This window comes from Watersipora subatra, chromosome 8 (assembly GCF_963576615.1).
Source record: "Watersipora subatra chromosome 8, tzWatSuba1.1, whole genome shotgun sequence".
Taxonomy (NCBI): Eukaryota; Metazoa; Bryozoa; class Gymnolaemata; order Cheilostomatida; family Watersiporidae; genus Watersipora; species Watersipora subatra.
In genome coordinates this window covers 60248229-60255001 of record NC_088715.1, presented here as the reverse complement: position 1 = coordinate 60255001, position 6773 = coordinate 60248229, and positions in this window count along the sequence as shown.

Here is a 6773-nt window from a genome sequence, read left to right as displayed (position 1 = left end):
GGCCAGTGGCTGGTTGGCACAGTTGTTACAGGGCTTGTCTGCAATGTTGAAAGTTGGGAGTTCAAATCTTGTACAACACACTCTTTAATTCTAACCCGATGGATAAACAGGCAGACATGGCTTTTTTAAAGTGAATATTGTAATGCACTGACAGACTTACTGTGAATTGAGTTGTAGGTATCACAGTTGTCCTCTCCTTTAGTAAGAAATGTGTGAGGTGATAACTCTATTACAATGACAATCTTTTCTTCAGACTAAACTAGTAATTAGCCAATTCCAATAATTTTTGCCATAATGAGAGACCAGTCTTTCCATGTAAAGCCATGGTTTAAGGTTGAAATAAAATACTGCTATAACATGATTCGAACCTATGACCTTCCATTTGACCAACGCTCTAACTCCTGCATCAATCAACAGCCCTCAGGCATATCTAGACAATTGCGCTGATAGCTATTATACTCCTACCAAGCTGCCAAGTCACTAGTATCAACAATCAGCTCAGTGTTAACTAACATGAATCTGAGCTTTTAAACTGAACCAATCAGATCAGCAGCCTTCATTTGAGAGTACAAATCTAAATTTTGACCGTTTAGTTTTCTATTACTACAAATTTCCTTTACTAAATTGCTTTGAAAACATTGAAGAATTGTGATAGTTTTGCTACACACTGCTAAAAATTGGCTACTATCACCTTAGCTACTAGATAGCAAGTATTGTTGGTTTCTAGCCATCTACCTAGTTTCACAAAAAGTACCAATCAGATATTAAATCCTTACTATCGTAAGAAGTTTGACCATTCGTGTGTACAAAGTAATGTGTAAGGATTAGAAAAAAAGACTGCTTTCAGCAGGATTCGAACACACAATTTTCAGCTTGGTGGATCAAAACTTTACAATCACCACCATTAAGTCACATCAGTCACTGCTATGATTCTCTGAGCTTTATCAGCTCACTAGCTTTATCAACTCACTGCCGCAGTATACTAGACTGCTAGTACTGTGTGCATGCACATTACTATACTTCAATTATAACTTTTAACAATGAAATAAAATTTATACAAAAAATGTAAGTAGAAAGGCTATCAGAGTCAATATTATAACAGGGTATAATAACAGGGTATAATAACAGGGTATATAACATTTGAAGTAGCCATAGCTAGTTAGCTATGCTACTTTAAATTAAAAAGATTCTAAATGTGAAGTGGCAGGATTTCATCTTGAATGAGGATATTGTAGACCAAGCCAACCTATCTAAAATGTATGAGATTCTTATCCCAAAGAATCTAAGACGGTCTAGCAATGAATACAAATCGAAGAAACCAAGCTACCCGAGCAGATTCTCTATCGGCAGCTCAGAGAAGTTTGAGATATTGACACCCCGCAACTGAGATTTAAATTCACTGTACAATGAAACCTAGAGGATAACAAGATAGTCTTTGAAAGCTAGCAATCTTTCAGCAGAAATTGAGGTCGATGGAAAAATATGGTTCCTCAGAAGTCATCTTCGCGTATGGAAGACAGATAATATATAGCTAGTTAGCCATCTGCCTTTCAATCTTCAAATACCTCCTTAAATTGTTGAAAGGTGTTATTGATGCTAGTCAGTAACTTTCCCAGGTATTAGTGTGCACTCACTTTTTGTGCATAAAACTTACCCTATATCTTCCCACATAAACAACTCACGTGTTTTGAAATGGCTGCCTTATTGCACTCGCTCGTTTATTATACAAAACATTTCTTTGTCGTTTTTGAATCAGGCATGTTCATTTGCTTTATTCTAAAAATATGCGACACTCATGCACTTGCTACTCGCGTTACAACGAACTTCCTTTTATGAAAGCATGAGTTCTTATCATCTCTCTTCTCTTGTCATAGACTGCAATTTATCTACATGTTCATCTGTCAACCTGGTGGCGCTCGGCTTACTCCTATAAGGAAATGGCATGAGTTCATGCTAATCTACTTGCGCAAAAGGTGCGCTCTCAACCTGAGGACTAAGCTGCAGCACTGGAAATTTTGCTTTCACCAATTCCACTTTTTATTGCTGCTGCCCCTCTTCCACGACTGCTACTATACCGTTGCTACAACAATGCTAACAGAACGCTGTGTGTATAAAAACTTTAAGTTGATTCACTATTGCCTGCAATATTATTTTATACGGAAACTTGGAAATTTAATAATATGTTTAGTCATTTCCTTTTCAAACCTTACGGAGAATATTTCTATTTTAGATTTCAAATAATGACGAAGCGCATTTCTCATGCTACTTATGTTTTAGTTTCGCAAGAGATATCAATCAAAAGTTTAGAATGCTGGATTACAAGTTGAATATATTTTTAGCTGACAAGAATGGTGACTACACAGTCTGATGTTTGAGGGAACCAATACTGAGGAAGATAACTGTTTCTGACATTTTTGTGACTACACAGACATGAATACTGCTAAGCCTTTTGCAAAGCTTCACACTAATTCCCTAATTGTAGCAATATCAGAAAAATTATGAATCTATATATATAAATCTCAAAGTTTGTGTGTTTGTACTTTGGTTTGTCCAGCTATAGCTATTAAAATATTGTAATAAAAAATACATATTGCAAAAATATTGATTTTGAAACCTCCTGTTCCCCAGGCAAATATCTTACCAATTTAGCGATGTGACATTAATGGATTCATTGGACAATATATTGGTCGCTATGTTGGCGAGAATAAGCATATCACTCTCCGTTATGGCACAGCATAATTTTATGCTTGCTCTTATGGCTCTTATTAGAAAGTTTAGCTTACTCAAATTAGCCATGTGTTATGTCTCAGGCTAATGGCAAGCAGAAGGCAACTGCATTATTTGTCACTGTTATTAAGCTGATTTGTAATATGCTTACCTGTGCAACGCAGGGCATTCCGCTAATTCTTAAATATTTTTAGCAATAGCTAAAGATGTAACGAATTGATAAACATTTTGAACAAATGACTTTAGTTTTGATAGCTATCTTAGAAGCAGGCTTTTGGCAAGCTTTCAACTAATTAGTAAAATACAAGATACAAGAATACAAGAAGATATGCAAGCATTAAAAAGCGCCTAAACTCAGCATCGAAATCTCAGGCTCAAGGCTCATATTATCATGCCTTTTTTGCAAGTATGATGTATGCATAGTGAACAGCAAAAAAAATCTTTTTACACGATAAGTTTTTTGGCAAGTGGACTATTATTAACCAAAGCCGGAAAGATGAGAAGGTAAACCCTTTGCTGTATTTATGTATTAACCGCCGTGTCAAATAATCCACTTTTGACTCTTTATAAAAGGAGGAGACATTGCTGCCTTTGCCAACACTGTTTGCAGCATTTCTAAAGCAAAAGCGAACTAGCTTTATCTGTACAGTATTCTTGAAATGTTTGTTTATATACATGTATGTGAAGTGTTCTCAACAGTGTCCTAGCTCTTTTGAGGAAGTTTCAAAATCGTTATAGCGGCAGACATGTTTAAAAGTGGAAGAGATTTAACAGAGGCAAAGAATTGTCAAATGAATATCAACTCTTATCACCTCATTTGCATATTTTAATCCTCTGTCATACCATGGTTTTTACGCAGTACTGAGTGCAGTGCGTAAGGCCGCCCTTTGCAACGCCCGTAAGTCCTGCGTTTTTCTAGTTAAAGTTGATTAGTCAAATCGGCAGGTTATACATCAATGAAGAACAGCCCTCCTGATTGGCTAAAAAAAGACATGTGGGTAAAATTGTGGGATATTTTAGTTTGCAGCTGTAGAAGTGCTGCATCAAGGTGTGTAATTTCATAGATAGCTCAACTATCATCTGATTTGAAAGAAAATCGATGAGCATTCAACATCAATTGCTTGCAATCATTTTGACATTCAAATTTAAGGTGAAGAACTAGTGGAAGCAAGGAATTTGAGATAAAAATCAAACAACTTTGTACCTGAACTGATGTATATTATCATATACTTGCAGGAAGTTCGGTGATGACAATCATTTTCAATCAGATAGCCCGCATGTATTTGTTTAAAATACAAATTTTTAAATGCTGATGATCCTCTCTCTCTCTCTGGTTCCAGAGGTTTTTTACGAACCAGAGAGAGCGTTGAAACCAAATACTTTTAGTGACTTGGCAAAGGTACGGGTGAAGTTTGGACCAAACCGGCTAAAAACACTCACACGAACACAAGTGGGATCTATCAATACAGATTATGTAAAACGTATTAATGCTACAGAAAAATATAGCTAATCTACATGTACATACTAGAATAGTAAATAATTCATCTTTTGACAGAGCAGTAGATATAACATTAGTAGCTACAGAAGGTCTCTCTAAGTACATGTCAAATAGGATATGTCAAAACTGGCTCGCTGCCAGCTGCTGGTAGTTTGCACTCGAAGACAATGAGCATCAACCAAATGATAAATGGCGATTATATTATAGAAAAGCTTATGCGTGGTATATGGATATTAAAAGACAATCGAGGAGCTTAGGCCTGTATAACACAACAACAGAAAAAAGAGGAACTCTTGGTAAAACTAGGAAAAACTAATTTTATTCAGTTTTATTGCAAAAATGTCAAATTTGGCAGTTTTACAAAGTTCACTGATGCATTTTTAATGTATGCAAAAAGTGATGTTATGAATGTTTGCTTTTGGGTTTGAAATGCGTAGAGGCAAAAAATTGAGCGGCTACTGTTGTCTTTGGCAAGCCGAGAGAACTTAAAAAAGTGATCCAGTTGAACTAGCAGTCTAAAACATTCCTATTGATATTTGAAAAATATTGAAATTACCGACAGAAAAGACGGAGGGGGGGGGGGGGGGGGGAAGAGACGCAGGAAAGAGTTTTAACAATCTTTGACTACTGAGATGAGGCCTTTTATCTCAATTAATGATTTTGTAGGTAGACGATTTGCATACAGAGATTATTTAGAGAAATAATTCCGGTGAAACCTTTTATCTGTGCTGCAATACAGCAAAAATAAGTCTAAATAATTTTATGCTAAAACTGATCAGGTTGCAGTAAAAGCTCAGCTGAAAAACATTCAACCAAATCTGCATGATTATTTTTGGATTGGTGGAAGTATTACTAAACCCCCATAATGAGTCAAAAATTCCAGGTTGCGCCGCTTAGACAACTTGTGTCAGTTGATTTAAAAACATATATGGATCGACTCAAACTAAAATAAAATTTTGTAAAAAACCGGGAAGAGGTCTGAGCAATGTTCAAAAAGGAATTTGCATAAAACAGGCTAAAGTTGGACTCGCAAATAATTGGTTGAAATATGTCAACAGGGAAACTTAGGACTTGTCAATTAAACGCTTAATTCTAGCAATAATAATATTTGCTTCAGCAAATCCTACAGAAAAAGACAAGTCACTACCACTTAAGTAGTTGTCTACCCTTTTTATTACTGATTTCAATGCAAAATAAAACAACTCACTTACATTTCATATAAGTAATATAATTTAAGATATATGTGAATTTTCTTCAAACATTTCATGAAAACTTGACAAAAATTATTTGCTTAGCATGATGTCAACACGCTGTGAATTATTCTGGTCACATTGAAGTAGATGCTTTGAATGCAAATAGAACCACCTTTAAAACAGACAGATCTCTGGTGATCCTAAAAAAACTCTCTTTAGTTACTATGTAAAAGTCGGTTTAGTTATATAATTCAGAAAGAAAGACGTTAGCTATGACCAGGTGCCTCTTTCAGCTGTCCAACATCAGTTTTATGTCTGTTTACTAACGCTATTGCTGGTAACTCTTATTTTTATAACAAAACACTTCAATTTCATTCTTTGGTACAAGAATTATACCTAACTGTGTCTTAACTTCACTACAGTCAATCAATTCTAAAGTTAATTATAGAGGTTTGCGATTTCTAAAACTCATGCGACTATTCAATATCAAAAATAGATGATTTACAATATATCGCGATATTGATGTCATTGCGTAAAAAATTGTAAATATATGCTAATATTTGTTCGTATATTTCAACTCAAAAGAAAACTGTGTTCTGTTTGTGATAATTAGAAACATTTACTTATGAATGTCCGTGTGTGTGGAAGGCCATGGAATAAGCTTATGATAAGATTAGAAAACTCATGCAATTTAGTCGTAGTATCGCACACAGGTAAAATTTTCAGGTATGAGTTAAATTGCCATTATATGATTATACCGTTTATACAAACAGCCATTTCTTTTTAAATGGGAATGATTTTCAAATTGTCTACCTAAAAATCACTATAAAACAATTAAGCGGTGTAGCTCTATTCTGAACTAAGCCCTCTGCGATATGGTAGATTTAGCACTTGATGATGAAATGGCTACATGATCCGAAACTGTTCATGCATAAAATTAGCAAAATTTTGCTTTTGGTGATTTGATGACTATCTGAAAACAAGCCTTGACAAGCTCTCAAGTTTCAACGCCCATCTGCTGCTATATAAGGTATTTCATATTGTTCACAGACAATCTCTATAGAAACAGGAATGCAGAGTGCGGCAGTCTGCTTCCTTGTTGTGATGTCAGTCTCTGGGCAACCAGACATGGATCTATATTTTAACTTGAAAAGAAATTTTTTTGTGTTTATGACGATTAGGAATATTTATTTCATGAATGACCGTGTGGGGGGAAAGGCCATGGAATAAGTTTATTATAAGATTAGAAGGCCCATGCATCTTAGTTCCAGTATCGCTTACTCTGAATATTGTCAGGAGTGAGATAAATCTCTATTACACAAATACATTCACTATGTTTCCATGATGCGCAGTGC